This window comes from Panthera pardus, unplaced genomic scaffold, assembly GCF_024362965.1.
Source record: "Panthera pardus isolate Hobbes unplaced genomic scaffold, ASM2436296v1 HiC_scaffold_8, whole genome shotgun sequence".
Taxonomy (NCBI): Eukaryota; Metazoa; Chordata; class Mammalia; order Carnivora; family Felidae; genus Panthera; species Panthera pardus.
In genome coordinates, this window is record NW_026527013.1 from 110022619 (window position 1) to 110039511 (window position 16893).

General features: G+C 39.1%; 1 pseudogene; it reads left to right on the forward strand.

The window, feature by feature from the left end:
* Positions 1 to 12090: 12090 nt before the first annotated feature.
* LOC109263594 (destrin-like) lies at positions 12091 to 12792 on the forward strand (annotated as a pseudogene).
* The last annotated feature ends 4101 nt before the right edge of the window (positions 12793 to 16893 follow it).

The following is a 16893-nucleotide window of genomic DNA, read 5'->3' on the forward strand; positions in this document are numbered from 1 at the left end:
GAACAATGGCTACACATAAAAAGCCTTCCCTCCTTTGAAGAAATATGTATGTCAGAATAAATCCTTTTTGCATTAAGAGGTTTAGGAATGTTTTAAGGTGATATCTGTTGGTATGTAATTTCAAGACCTTAACCTGTAATACTTACATTTTGGAAAACTATCTCCATTGAAAGACATTTCCCACAGCTCCCGCCCCTATCACCCCTGAGACTACTGTAAGTTTTTAGAGTTGATGAAAGCATTTGGAGGGTAAGAAAATAGCATAGGGAATGTGGTTTAGAAAGTCATTTCTAGAATTATTCTTGACACTAAAAACTACTGGCATGGTGGTTGTTCACAGTAGAATCTATCTGGTTTTTCTCATGCTGTGCAGTCAGACACTGAGTCTAGAATGGGTATCCAGCATGTCAGACACTGTATTTTAATGACATTACTTCTCATTAAAGAAGCTATCCTTCCTAAGCAGTCCTCAAAAAAAGGCAAGTATTTTTAGGTAGAAGGGGAACAATATCCTTCTTGTAATCTAAAAGCACTTCTCTCCTCTGGGTTGATGGAAGAAGTTACAATGAACAAAGGAAGGGCAGATCTCTCCCACTCCCTCCACAAATTCTAGCTACTACCCTTCATTACCTGCCCTTTAATCACACCTCCAAATATTCTCATTCCAGACCAATCCTGTATCTTAAGATCAGGAGAAAATTTGGCAGTCATCTTCTATCCAAAACAACAATAAAGCATACACACAAAGGACTTGATTGTACAAACTGCTCCCACACATATAACCACATTGATCCTCACAATAACCCTATAATACTGTTCTCAGTAACAGTGTCTATCACAAAATTCTTGTATGTCTATGTTCTTGTGAGCCAAGTCTCCCTTGCTATTTGGCATGTGACAAGTTCCACTTTGTTAGTGAACAGGATGTACTTGAGATCACCAGAGTGTATAATACCCCAAGGCTTGGGCCATTCCATTAACAAGCAGTAATTTATATAAAAGAAAAGAAGGGAGGGTTTGAAAGTCTTTGTTTTGCCATGTGTCATGAAAGTGTTTCCAAACCCATGTCTCAGAGGCCCAAATGAAAAAGGAAAGCATTTATAACAGAATACCATCATTGTAGATGTACTTGAGTACAAAGGAAGGAGGCAATCCCTTTTCCATGGGAAGAAGCAGTAAATAGACTGTATACCTGGAACTGGACTATGGATGACTTTCTCCATTTATGCCTCCCAAGATTAGTGGGTGAAGGGAAGATTTTTGCTATTCCATTTGTGAAACAAGGAAGAGAATACTTAAAACAGAAAGCTAAGAAAACGGTAAGGGCAATGACTGATATTAATTAATGTTTTTGAGTATAAAAGGGACTTTGTTTAAAAAACAAAAAACAACCTTCTACCTGATATCTGTCTTTTGGAATTCCAAACCCTTTATTCATTTCTTATAAAAAGACCCTATTAATTAATTTAGGGCCTGGCAAGAAGAAAGTCACATTTGAGCTTAGCCTTAATTAGTTACATTATTTGGCAGATGAGAAAAATGAGGCTCAGAAACTCTAGAACTTTTTCTTTCTTTACATCCCTCTCTACATCAGGGCACACATAGAAATTGATCATTTTGGTATGGTTCTTTCTTTTGTCATTGACAAAGTATATTAAATTTCTTCATGATAATGCAAATTGACTGGATCCAATAGAATATTTTTACATCAAGTATTTCCAGGTAAATCTCTAATTTGCCAAAGGTGTGTGCGTTGTTAGAAGAATCAGTGGGCTTGAATCCTACTAAAATGGCCCATCAGCCAAAATGGGACAGAAGTATCGTAAACATGAAAAGAGTAAATTAGAGTCTGTGGTATGGACCAGTGCCCTCAGGAATCCTACTCAGAATGCCCACTCTAGTCCCATACCGCTCACTCCTGACCATCTACACATTGGACTGAGCTCTGTATATGTTTAGCTATTTGGAACATAAACTACCCCCTCCCACAGGCCATGGGACACTTGTCCATGATGGGTACAATCCTGGCTGCTACCAAAATACTGGAGGCAGAGCCCCTATTGGCATTATACAGAATTTTTTGTCAGGGATCGACAAATGCTGATGCAGCTGCCTGTGCTCACCTCCCGGCATACTGTAGACTCTGCCAGGTTTCTCTCTGAGGTGGCCTGAACTAGCCTGCTAACAGCTAGTTAGGCCCTGAGTGATCCCAAGAGTAGGAGAGCTCAGTAATTTGAAGCACCTCTTGCAACTCATCCAACACTGTGGTTGGGAGTCTCCATTCTAGGTGTTTCAAATTCTAACAGGTCATTTTACAATCAGTGATTCTGATTTCTAATCTCATCTCTTTTCACTGCAACAACATGCCACAAAGCTACTGAGGGTAAAGGTTAAGATCAAAAGAGTGACAGTCTTAGAAGAACCAGTAACAGAAGAATTGGCAAGAAAGAAGAAAATCTGACCCTTCTTAGCAAACAGTGTGGCTCATAGCATCCATCACACTGACTTCAGAAGTAACACTGCATCTAGAGTTGTGGTCATCCAGTAGATGTCAATCAGATGGTCAAAACCTGGGGTAGGTTTCATCACTCTCAGGCCTTAGGGTAGAGAAAGGACATCAAGTAGATTATAATAGGTTGTCTGACAGCTAGGACTTCCCTTTCTACACCACTTCAATCTTCTCTGGGTGTCTACAGCCCAACATTTTGAAAGGTGGTGAAGGGTTGTTGGATAGATTAAGCAAAACCCTTGAAGAATAAACAGGAATCCTTCCTGTTAGGAGATACAAGGGAGATTTTCAGGCAGATGTCAATGAGTGGCTTCACATGCTCCCTCACAAGGACAAACCCTCCCCTGAAGTCTGCTTGGATTCCACCATGCTCCCTTGTGCAGAGCTGAGCAATCTCTCAAAGCTGGTCCCTTTCTCCAAGAGTGGGGTGTGAAGATCCTTCCAGGTCCAGGAGGCCATCAAGGCCCCTCACCTAACTCCTCATCTATTCTATTTTCAAGTTTTTTGTGGTGGTTTGTGCTGTTTGTTTCTGTTATTATTGTTATTATTCAAACATAATTCATATGCCATTAAAGTTCACCATTTTAAAGGGTACAATTTAGTGATTTTTTTTATATATTCACAAGGTTTTGCAACCATCTCCACCATCTAGTTCTAGAATTTTTTATCACCCTGAAATAAAGTCCTTATCCATTAGCAGTCACTTCCCCCATATTCTAGGGGAAAAAATTCACTTTCTGTCTTTATGGATTTACCTCTTATGGACATTTCATATAAATAGAATCATGCAATATGTGGCCCCTTTATGTCTGGCTTCTTTCATTTATGAGCATAATGTTTCCAAGTTTCACCCATATTGTAATACCAGTATCAGTGCTTTATTCCCTTCTATGTCTAAGTAACATTCCACTGTATGGATATACCACATTTTGTTTATCCATTTATCCATTAGTGGACATTCACGTTGGTTCCACATTTTGGCTAAGATAAATAATGTTGCTATGAATACTCATGTAACAGGTTTTTAGGTAAAGAAATATTCTCTGATTTGGCTTTTATTTTGTTTACAAAATCTTTTTTTAACTACCCTCAGTAAGTTCTTTTAAAGAGAGAGGACTTGGGGCGCCTGGGTGGCTCAGTCGGTTGGGCGTCCGACTTCGGCTCAGGTTATGATCTCACAGTTCGTGTGTTTGAGCCCCACATCAGGCTCTGTGCTGACAGCTCACAGCCTGGAGCCTGTTTCGGATTCTGTGTCTCCCTCTCTCTCTGCCCCTCCCCTATTCATGCTCTGTCTCTGTCTCAAGAATAAATAAACATTAAAAAAAATTAAAGAGAGAGGACTTTAGCTCTTATATTATATTGTCTCTGGGATTATTTTGGTCCTGTTGTGTGTCAAGGCTGAGCACTGATTTCTTCTTAAGCATCTCTAGAAACCTAACCAAGACAAAGGGATCCTTGGTACTGGAGGCATGCACAAGAGAAGCATATTAATATATTTCAAAAGAGTGTTAGACCAGACTCAGTAATGGTCACTCAAAGTGATACTTATTTCCATTAAGCTAACTTAATTCTCTATTAACCAGACACCAACTCCTAAGCTTTACATCCACTTCCTAAGAAAAGTCTAAAAAAAAAAAAGTATTTTTGATCTGCTCTACAAAGTCATATTACATAGCCCAGTACTGAGCCAAAAGTAACTTCAAAATAAATAATTGTAAAATAAAAATGTTACTGAATAAGTGAATACATGTACATCTGATAGCTAGGACACAAATCATGGCGGAAAATTAAAACCTATTCAAGCAATATTTCTTTAGAAAAATGCCAAACACTGGAAATTTAAAAATTGCAAAATTTTATACTCTAAGGTAGGATTTCTTGGAATACAAAGTATTTAGGATGAAAGAATTTTGTTGTTTCCAAGATCAGTTTTGCTAATAGTATTTTATTGTTCATAGGATTAACAGCAAGCTGGTAATACAAACTGTAGGTCCTTTGCCTCCTGAACTGCCTCGTGCTTTTTGATGGAAGTGCCTGCACTCATGCTGGGCCTGATTCAGGAGTAATGAAACAAAACATGGAAGACAAAGAGAAAAGAAAAAGATAATGAGAAAAAAAGAAGGCAGCTAGTCCTGATATCAGGAGATGTTTAAATGTAACGGAAGCATTCAGTCTCAACTCGTTCTATTTTTGACTTCAGCTGTAAATTATTTGGTGGCATTGTACAAATCACTTTGATTTCTATTGCCTCAGTTTCTCTATATAAATTTGAGCTAACATCACTCACCCTTAACAAGTTCAAATGGCATTGGAGGTAGAAAGTTGGAAAGGCTCAACCTGTGCCTATAAAGTGTATTTACAGCTCCCCAGAGCAAGGCAGGTTGGAGCTAAAAGTATCATTATTTTTGTAGTTAGAAAGTCAGAATCTATCCTCCATCATGTTTAAAGCCTTTGAAAGAGCTCTTTGTTTTTCTGCCTAAGCTTTGGCCCACAGGGGAAAATATTCTGTCTTTCAAAAGGTTTCTTTCATAAACAGGTCATTCTTTTTAAGTGGGTTTCACTGACTATGTTTATTAACATGTAGTAACACTTAAGGGAGGTTTCATTTGGTGCTGGAATAAAGCAGTGTGGGCAGCCTGCCACCCCTTAGCCTAAAAAGAAATATTGTCTAGAACAAGGCCCGAGGCACTGAGAGAGGCCAAAGCCATTGCAGGTTGCTGCTTGGGTCTTGCATCACTCAAACCAAGCAGTGCAAACAATGATGGGTGTCCCAGAGAGCCCTCATCGCAGACAAGGCCAGTGGATGAAGCCTTTCTTAGTCACTGAAATGACTTCACCAGAGAGAAATCTGTGTCAATAAAAGGGAGGATGAAGATATTCAAGTTGATAAACAGCACAAAATTTAATTCAACAAGTTGTCTTTACATGTTTTCTTTCTGTCCATGTGGTTGAATTCTCCCTCTGTTATGTAAGTTAAACATCTCCAATTTTGATATATGTCATGTTAAGGAGTCTGTTAACTCTCCTTGTTATTTTTGTCTGATCTCCCATCTCACTACTTGTCTTAATTTGGTCATTTTTCTTCTCCCCACAAGGAACAGAAATCCTTTTCATGAAGGACATCTTTATAGATTTCTGGGTCTTAATAAATCTTACTGTAGGATCACCCATTAAATTCCTTACAAAGAGGGGCACCTGGGTAGCTCAGTTAAGCAATCAACTCTTGATTTCAGTTCAGGTCATGATCTCACGGTTTATGAGATCAAGGCCCACATGGGACTCTGGGCTGACAGCACAGAATCTGCTTGGGATTCTCTCTCTTCCTATCTTTCTGCCCCTCCCCCACTCATGTGCATACCCTCTCACTATCAAAATGAATAAATAAACATTTTTTTTAATTCCTTACAAAGATAAAATCAGGTGAGACTATACCTCCAGAGCAGTCTTGAATGAAGATAGTAAGTCAGGAAGGGCAACCTGCCCGAGGGGTGTGTGGGAAGAGGAAAGTCAATCATATCGGCTTCCAACATGGCAAAAGGAACTGAATGGAGCGGACCAACTAGGGAGGTCTTTCTCCTCCTCTCCACTGAGACTTTGCCCTTGAGTGCTCACCAGTCACCAGCAAAACCTAGTGCTTGAAGCAAATGTTCTGCTTTAATGTAAGGGTGCATACTGCCTGTCCTCTCAAGCTCAAACTCCTTCAAGTTTCATTCCAGAATAATGAAATTTTGCCCTGCCATATGAGCTGATAAACTGACAGATTTATCACAAAGCCAGGAAATTAAACTTTGACCAATATTTGGTACAACACCTTCCCAGGGCTTGATGAAGATCTTCAGAAGTCCTGAGCATTAAAGACAATGCTTCCCACTCCACCACTACCTACCATATTATCACTTTTTGTAAAGATGTAAACCTTGAGGTAAAAAGAATTTCAGCAAAGTTCAGACTCTTACCATGATAATAATGCAATGCATTTCCCGAGGTACCATTTTTCCCCAAATTTTTTCAATTTGCTTGTGTCTCTATCTCCTGGTGATCTAAGCATATGCTCAGTGTGTCTACTGGGGATTTTATCCCTGTGTCCACCCAGGTGCAAACCCACCAAATATATTTCACTTGATTGGTTTGGTTATTTGTATTGCAAGTTTTTCCACTGGAACAGTTAGGTTTGATATGACCTCCTCTCTCTTGAAAGAACTGTGAAGAAGCAGTAGATTTTTCTAACATTTTAAACACAGAATCAACGTATTCATTTAATATACATTTCTTGAACACCCAGGATGTTCCGAGGAGGACATAGGAAGTCAACTGTATTACAAGAATAATTGATGTGTGGAGCAAAGTCACATGTGGACAAGGACATGAAAGAAGAGAAGTGAGCTGAGTGACTATTCAAGATGTAGAGAAAAGTACCTGGAAGGGACTGTATTAGTCTGCTCAAGCTGCTATAACAAAATACTATAGTCTAGTCTTAACTAGACGCTTAAACAACAGAAACTATTTTTCACAGTTTTGGAGACTGGCTTTCAAAGCAATTTTTCTGAGAGGAATAGGCTTCAAAAGAAGGATTTCAGGCAAGGCACAACATGGTCACTTTTCAGTTTTATAAAAATCATCCTTACCAGCTGCCTGTGAGGGTGGACTGGAAGAGAGAAGTAAGCAAGGAGAGCAGTTAGGATGTCATCGAACTAATGTAGTGGAGAGTTGGCCACTATTCTTTAATAAACCTTTGTACCAATTAGGAAACATCACCAAGTCACCACTGGTAAACAGAGGAATTAAAAGAAAGGAACTTCTCTGAACAACACACCCCTGTAGACACCTAGCTTGAAAAAGAGCCCCTTTGTAACAGGAAAGATTGCCCTTCCACTCACCTGAGGCAGACTCATGTCAGGTGCAGGGCTCCGCCCTGGTTTCAGCCCCACTGACGCTCTTGCCCAGGCAATCTTGCACACCACATAAACCACTTGGGTGTATGGACAGCAACAGTGATAACACAATCAGTGGGATCAAGTCACTGAAAGATGGGGGGAGATCAAGATGCCTAGGATAATTTCTGAGTCCCTGCTTGGAATTCCGGGTATAAGCTACTGAGTCTAGATTAAAACACCGTGAACTTAAGGTATCTGAGACATCCGAATAGAATATAATATGATCATCATATATCCCTCAGATGTGATCTTCTACTACTAGACTGTGAGCTCTATGAGAACAAGGATTGTGTTCTTTGGGGCTGCCAAGCAGGGTTGTACAGTATACAACTCACATAGGCATGAGCAGCAGCCCTAGAAATGATTCTCAATATACACCATTGAGTGAATATATAAGAAAAATGCAGCTTAGGAGAGGACTTAGCATTAAAGCCTTAACCCCACATGATAGAGCATCAAAGCAAACCCCGATTTCTGATCTAGTCATACATGCATTTCAAACAGGGCTTATGAAGTTTGCCGTTTTACCAGACTGAGAAATGGGAGGTAGAAAATGGTAGAAATGGGAAAACAGGGTAAAGCAAACAAATACGGTAAGTTTAGGGGAAAGATGATGTAATCGGGTCATTTGGTAATTTTTAAAACACATTTCGGCCAGCTACTTAAAAATAGAAGGGATAGGAAGAGACAAGGAAAGAGAGCGGAAAACTGAGAAAGCAAAAGAGGGAGACACACTCTGCTCCAAAGATTTAACTCCCCTTCTCTGCTTTAAGGAAGGTACAAACCACTGCAGAAGGTCTCGCTTGTTCCTTGCTTAACTCTCTCCACCTCCCTACCTCTTCTTTCTCCCAAACATCACCATTTTCAATGGCATGAAGGATAAGGTTCAGGGAATATTAAAAATGAGAGTCATATTTGATGGCTGAGAAAATCTCCATGTTCAGGGTTCATCACAGTGTCAATCTACCAAGGTGACAGAACTGTTACATAAGCAGCGGCTGCCTTTACAGAGTGACATCCTGTCACATCCTTTAACAATAACAGAGCTGGACAAATGCATAAGGGGCAAAGACTACAAATCACACCCTTTGATAATGCCTATGTTTCTCTGGACCTCCAGCTTCTCGCCACAAAAAGGAGGGGCAGTGTATCTAGAAGAAACAGACTATCTCCGTAGATTGTCCTGCTTTCAGCCATATGGGCAACATCCTGCTGTCATGAAGCATTCGTAACTGAGGAAGCACCATACTTGATGTTGTTTAACTACATTTATTTGGTGAAACATGGTGAGGTTTTAGTAATCTAAAACACATTAAATTACTTAGGGGGTGGGGCAAGGAGGATCATGATTATTAGAACACTGGAAGTGTTCTTTAAGGATAAAAATTGAATATATTTTAGGATAAAAATAAAAATTGAATACCTGTGAGCCTGTGATGGAAATATGTGGTAAAAATTGGTGGTCCATAAAGTTTAGGTTCCAATTAGGCTACAGTTAAATGGATAGGCACAGATGCACCGAGGGGGGACTTTGGTAAACTGGTCATTTTTCCAGTTTCCTCACCAGAGGGCAGTGCCGCTTCACACTTGGAGCCTTTGCCTGGGCGGCAGGGGCAGGCTGGCTACACGCCCTGAGTGTTTGTCCCAACTTGGGTATAACTGAAGAATTTTGTTTTGTCCATGGCCACGTTATAAGGAAAGTTTTTAGCAAAAGTTATCTTTTATCTTCTCAGAAATTGACAGAGTGATCAGGGAATAATAAATAGCCACATATTCTCTTGCTTCAACCCTGAAAATGAAGGGAATTAAGAGTATCCGTTGGTTAGTGATAGGATAAATTGGATTAGTGAAATCCTTTTTGAGGATCTACTGCACTTTACAGGCACTTTTGGAGACCGTAAAAGTTCATGAGAGACATATAAGTGTTTATAACACTTAGTATTCTTGAGACATGAACCTACCCTCAGGGGATAGCTAAGTATATTTAACAGAAGCATATTTTATGGAACTAACTTAAATTTTGTAAATCATATAAATCTGACTATGTGGACAAAGAGAAGTTACTAACCAAGCTTCAGAATTATAGTGACTGAAGTCTGAAGAATAAGATATTTTCCAAAATGCTCCCTTTGGGTTTTTGTTTTGTTTTTAATTAGTTTTTTTTTTTTAATTTTTATTTTAGACAGGGTACACATACAAGCCAGAGAGAGGGGCAGAGAGAGAGAAAGAGAGAGAAAAAGAATCTCAAGCAAGCTCCATGCTCAGTACAGAGCCCCACACATGGGGCTCCATCCCTCCATCAGTTGGGGTCATGACCTAAGCTGAAATCAAGAGTGGATTCTCCATCTCCATCGACTGAGCCACCCAGGTGCCCCTTCAAAATGCTCCTTTTGCAAATGAATGCTTTTGTGTGCTACTCTTAATAAGCACTAGCCAAGACTTTCTCACTGATAACTTGCTACAAACGGTGTGTGTGTGTGTGTGTGTGTGTGTGTGTGTGTGTGTGTGTGTATGTGTGTACACTCTGCTTCCTCTAATGACATTAAACTCAATTTCAGAACTATGAGTTCAAATTTTGAGCAGTTACAAAAAATCACCTATGTGGCCTTAATGTTTCCTCTAAATGCTTGCTGTTACAGCAATCATCTTTTTTTTGTTAAACCAAATTTAAGAGGGAATCCTGAAAGCTACTTCAATCAAACTGAAAGTTCATTCTTAGACAAGATAGAATGTGCTCACTAGCAATTAACAATCCAGAGTTAAATTAAGAAATTACTTCCATTTATAACAGAATCAAAAACAATAAAATACTTAGGAGTAAATTTAACAAAAGAATTGTAGAAAAAATAATTGCTAGGTGTGTACACCAAAAGCTGCAAAATATCACTGGAAACTGATAAAGATCTTACTAAATAAAAAACATCCCAGGGACGTCTGGGTGACTCAGTTAAGTGGGCTGGCTTTTGCTGAGGTCATGAATTCATGGTTCATGAGTCCAAGCCCCACATCGGGCTCTCTGCTATCAGCACAGAGCCTACTTTGGATCCTCTGTTTCCCTCTCTCTCTGCCCCTCCCCTGCACATGCGTGCTCTCGCTCTCTCTCTCTCTCTCTCTCTGTCTCTCTCTCTCAAAAATAAACATTTTAAAAAATGTCCGAGGTTCATGGATCAGAAGATATTTTAATATCTTCCAAATTTGTTAAGATGGTAAAAGAAATTGATCTTCACATTCAATACAATTCCTATAAAAATCTTAGATGGCATTTTTGCAGAAATTGACAAGCTAATCCTAAAATTCATATAGATATGCAAGGGATCCAGAATAGCTAAACCAACCTTGAAAAAGAACAAAAATGAAGGTCTCACACTTCTTGATTTTAAAACTTACTACAAAGCTATAGTAATCAAGATTGTGTGATATTGGCATAAGGATAGACATAAAGATTAACAGAACCCCAAAATAAACCCATACGCTTATGATCAATTGATTTCTGACAAGGGCCCCAAGACAATTCAATGAGGGAAGAAGAATGTTTTCAACAAGTGGTACTTGGACAACTATTATACACACACAAAAGAATGAATTTGTACCCTACATCACATCATATACAAAAATTAATTCAAAATGTATTTAAATGTAATACGTAAATGTAAGAGGTAGCACTGTACAACTGTTAGAAGAAAACATAGGTATAAGTTTTTGTGACCTTGAATTAGGCAATGGTTTCTAAGATCTGACATCAAAGCACAAACCACACTAGGAAAAAAATGCATAAATTGACATCAAAATTTTTAAAATTCTGTGCTCTAGAGGGCACTGTTAAGAAAGTGAGAGGCATCTGGATGGCTCAGTCGGTTGAGCGACTCACTTCGGCTCAGGTCATGATCTCGCAGTTCGTGAGTTTGGGCCCCGCATCCGGCTCTGTGCTGACAGCTCAGAGCCTAGAGCTTGCTTCAGATTCTGTGTCTCCCTCTCTCTTTGCCCTACGCCTGCCTGTGCTCTGTCATTCTCTTCCAAAAATTAATAAACACAAAAAATTTAAAAAAAAAAAGTGAGAGGACAACCCACAGAATGGGAGAAAATATTGATAAATGATATATCTAATAAGGATCTAATGCCCATAATATATAAGGCAGATTTAGAACTCAACAACTAAAAAAATAACCCGATTTTTGAATGGGCAAAGGTTTTGGACAGAGAGTCCTCCAAAAAACACAGATACAAATGACCAATAAGCACATGAAAAAATACCCAACATGATTAGTCATTAGGGAAATGAAAATCAAAACCACAAGGTACGCTCCAGACCTGTTAGGATAGCTATAATAATAATTTGTTTAAAGACAATAGCAAAGGTGGGTATCACGTGACCCCAGCCCTCAGGGAGTGGGGGAAATACGGTTCCCCTATCCAGCTTGATTCTTTGCCTGCCCCTTGAGGCCAGGTGCCAGCCTGAGCTCAGCCTTCTCCTCCCTAGTAGATGAAGAAAGCCCCACCCCACAGACCCAAGCTGGTGAGGGGGGTGGATCTGTCCCCCAGGTCCTGGAAGGAACCAGGTACTGTGGTAGGCTTTGCAGATTCAACAGTATACAAGACAAAGTCCCTGTCCATATAAAGTATACATTCTAATGGAGGAGACAGTCCTCAGAAATGCAAGTTGCCGATGAAGTATATCTTATTTTTTATGACATGAAAGTTCAGAAGTGCTCCACACCAGAAGAAATCAAGAAAAGAAAGAAGTCTGCCATGTTTTGTCTCAGTGCAGATAAAAAGTGCATCATTGTAGAAGAAGGGAAAGAAATCTTGGTTAGAGATGTGGGTTAAACCATAACCAATCCTTTCAAGCATTTTGCAGAAATGCTTCCTGAAAAAGATGTCGCTATACTTTGTATGATGCAAGTTTTGAAACTAAGGAATCCAGAAAAAAGCAGCTGATGTTTTTGTGGGTTTTTGTTTGTTTGTTTTTGTTCTCAAGCAATTTCCAGACCTGAGATGGTAGTTATGGCTCTGCCTCCATCCTTGGACATTCAAGTTGAAAGGAATAAGAACCGGAGAGACCTAGAGATTGCTCTGTTCCTAGTTCCCAAGGACAGAAACTATTCTCTGTGGGAGGAGTAGACAAGGGTATCAGAACCAGCTCCTCTGGAAAGTAAAGTGATCAATGTGAGCCCCAAGGATGCAATCATAAAGAAATTTCAAGGCATAAAACATGAATACCAAGCAAATGGGCCAGAAGACCTCAGTCAGGCTTGTACTGCTTACAAGCTAGAAGGATCCTTAACTGTAGCTTTTGAAGAATGCTGTGTAGACCATCATTCAGTGCCACAAATCAAAAGCTCCCATGTTTAATGGTATCCTCTTGCTATATAAGCAAAACAAGTATGTTTAGGCCAGGGTTCCATTGAGGGGGAGCTGTCTTGTCATCGGTTAAACTAAATATTCTATCAATATGCGAAAATGGTCCTAAGTAAATCTAAAATCTGAAGACATATTATTGTGACATTAAATTCTTATTGGCCCAATGTCTGTTTTGATGAGTTGGCTTGTAAAGATTTTTGTTAAACCCATGATTTTTAATCATGTAGTTCACAAAACAGTACAAGGCCATATGAAGAGAATTATTGCCTCTTTGCTACCTCAACAGTTACTTTGTTTCTTTTGCTTAGAGAATTGGTCACAATCTGGTTATAATTTTGGCCCCAGATTCTTTATTCTCTCTTAAGCTAAACCATACAATGGAAAATAAATCTCCTCTCTACATGTAACAGCTCTAATATACTAGCTACAGTAAGATTAAGTCAGGCAGACTTAATTCTAGCAAGCGTGTAATGGAGACTGCCTCAGAATTGTTCACACTTCTCACTAAGGAGGGCATTTGTTGGGATGAGCACTGAATGTTGTATGTAAGTGATGAATCGCTAAATCTACTCCTGCAACCAATATCACACTGCATGCCAACGAACTAGAATTCACTTGAAACATGAAAAAAAAGAAAGAAATGTGCACACTTCTAACCAGCGCTAATCTTGCAAAACATTATTTTGAGCACGCAGTTGAAACGCCGGAAGCAGTTCCTTGCACCTATAGTGAGCTCTCCACTCACTAGCTGGGAGATTGTTCTGAGAGTGACCTAGCATCTTGGAAATCCAATCATGATGTGTCCTCAGGAGAATGTGCCATACCTTGTAACAACTAACAATGACGCAAATTAGAGTTCCATTGTAATATACTCTGTTAGTGAAAATCATAAAATGGTGTATTGACAAGTTGGGCCAAATGTGACATCTTTGCGTCTCCTTCAGAATTTTGTTGCTTCAGGTACAATAAGGTGTGGAAGAGCATTGAGTTTATGTTTACTCTGGGGCCTGGGAGAACTTCCTAATTTCCTAGAGCAGTTTGTTGATTTCATGTGAAATGGGGAGCAGGTATAATGGATGACACCCACAGGAAGCCACTGCCTGATGACACTTGGAAGTGATTGTCTTTAACATCACAGGCATAGCACTTTGAACAATATAGAGATGCACACAGTTGAACTTAGAAGTAGCAGTATTGGCTTTACGTAATAAAGGAAGCAATATTAACTTAGAAATAAGATAATAATAAGTGTTAGCAAAGATGTGCAGAACCCTCATACGTTGCTAATGGGAGTGTAAAATGATGCAGCCACGTTGGAAAATAGCTTGGCAGTTCCTCAAAAAGTTGAACCCAGCAATTGCATCCCTAGGTATATACCCAAGATAATTAAAAATACGTATTCACACAAAAACCTACACGCCAATGTTCATAGCAACAATATTTACAATAACCAAAACGTGAAAACAATCCAAGGTCCATCAACTGACAAATAACTAAATACAGCGTGGTGTATCTGTACCAAGGAATAGTATTCATGCATAAAAAGGAATGAAAGTACTGATACATGCTACAACATGGAGGAAAAATGGAGCTAAATATAAGAAAGCACTCACAAAGGACCAAATGTTGTTCCATTTATATGAAATTTCCAGAATAGGCCAATCTGTGGACAGAGGTATATTAGTAGTTTTCAAGGGCTGGGGGTAGGGCAGAATGGGAGTGACTACTAATGGGAATGGGGTTTTCTTCTGGGGTGATGAAATGTTACGGAATTAAATAGTGCAGAGCTTTGTAAACACACTACAAACCATTGAGTTTTATGCTCTAAAGAGTGAATTTTATAGTACGTGAATTATATTTCAATTAAGAGAGAGACAGAGAGAAAGAGAATGGGCTTTGACAGAATGTTCCCAACCATGAAGGAGAGGGAAGTAGAAATGAGGTCATTAAAATGCTAGCATAAAGAACAGCATCATAAATGTGCTCTCAACCCAGGTCCCGGTAACACTGTTTACTAAAGACCAAGTCCTGCCTTTTTCCAAATATACTGATTAGAAAACAAAAGCTTATTGACCTAAATCAGAAAATCAAAACAAAACCAACAAAAACAAACCAAGTGGTAGCATAGTTTCTCTTTTTTTTTAGCAAATATTTATTTTATTAGTTAATATGAACTAATACTCAACAACAGGAAAATTTAATAATAATGTATTAATGTGGGGCGCCTGGGTGGCTCAGTCAGTTAAGCGTCCGACTTCGGCTCAGGTCATGATCTCACAGTTCGTGAGTTCAAGCCCCCCATCGGGCTCTGTGCTGACAGCCCAGAGCCTGCTTCAGATTCTGTGTCTCCCTCTCTCTCTGCGCCCCCCCTCCCCAGCTTGGACTCTGTCTGTCTCTGCCTGTCTCTCTCTCTCTCCCTCTCCCTCTCTCTCTCTCTCAAAAATAAATAAACACTAAAAATTTTTTTAATAAAAAATAATAGTGTATTAATGCAACGGAGTGTTACAGAGCAGTAAAAAAGAATGCATCTGTACTGCATCAACAGAAACTTGACCAAAAAGCAAATAACAAGACTACATACAGTATGAGGCAATTTATATAAAATTTCTAAATGAAAAGCAATACTGTACACATACACACATACCACTTAAGGGTATATATGTGTATGTATATATATATTATAACTATATATATATAGCTATATATACCTAATTATATATATATATATATATATATATACACCTAATTATACATATATATACCCTATTTTATATATTTATATATATCCCAAAGTGTATAGTATATATCGTATAATATATACACAGCATAGTAAGAAATCAAGTATTAAAGATATATATATATATAATACATAATAAAATATAGATTAAGAGTATTAAAGGATTAAGTATCAAGTATTAGGGATATATATAAAATATTAAAAAGCTCATGCAGTGATAAACATCTGACTGAAGAAAAAGGAAAACCTGTAGGACAGAGAAGGATTAAGAGAACTATTTCAACTACATTTATAAAATTTCTTCCTTAATCTGGGTAGTAGGTACATGAGTTTATATTCTGTTATTCTTTATAGTTTGGATTCTGTTAGAAACTTTCTGTTACAAACTTTAAAAAATAAAAGCAATTTTAAAAAATCATCATCATCAGGGCTTTTTATGGTTTGCTTTAAAATCACAACACATGATGGATGAAGCATTAAGAGCTTCTCCAAAATACTTTGCAACTATGCAGTGGCAAGTACCAAAGCTTTGAAATATTTTCAAAAATGAAAGCCAGTCGGGAGTCTGGGTGGCTCCGTAGGTTAAGCATCCAACTTTTGGCCCAGGTCAGCATCGGGCCCTGTGCTGACAGCTCAGAGCCTGGATCCTGCTTCAGATTCTGTGTCTCCCTTTCTCTCTGCACCTCCCCCTCCCCGTCCCCCGCCGCCAGCTGGAACTCTGTCTTTCTGTCTCAAAAATAAATAGACATTAATTTTTTTTTTTAATGAAAGCAAGAAACCAAGAGGGGGCCTGTGTAGGATTCTGTTTCCACTTCGTTGGCAGAACTTATTTCTTAGTGTCTGCAAACCAATAAAGAGCTGGTGGCACTGTGTGCAAGGTGGTAGTCAGGTCTCCCTCTCGCCTGTGAGCAAACGGATGCCTGCAGCACTCTCTCTGGTGCCCCGTGATGCTCCAACCCACCTTCACAGCTTCACGCCTGTATTTGCAGCCTATTAGAGGACGTAGCTAGAAAGTGGTCAAACCTTTAATCAAGCAATGAAAAGATTGCTGTAATCTAAGTGTCTGACAAAGTATCTACGTGAAACCAGTTGACATAGTTGAAAAGTGTAAAAAATCAGTCATGTACCACTTGAGCTCCTCTGACAACTTATCTAACTGCTAATACTGATTTTTTCTGTAAATTAACCAAATTTAACCTTGTTTGGGGACTTTTAAAAAAGTGTTAATGTGGGGCGCCTGGGGTAAGCTTCCCACTCTTGATTTTGGCTCAGGTCACGATCTCAGGATTCCCTCCTCTGGCTCCTTGCTGACAGCGCAGAGCCAGCTTGGGATCTTCTCTCTCTGCCCCTCCCTC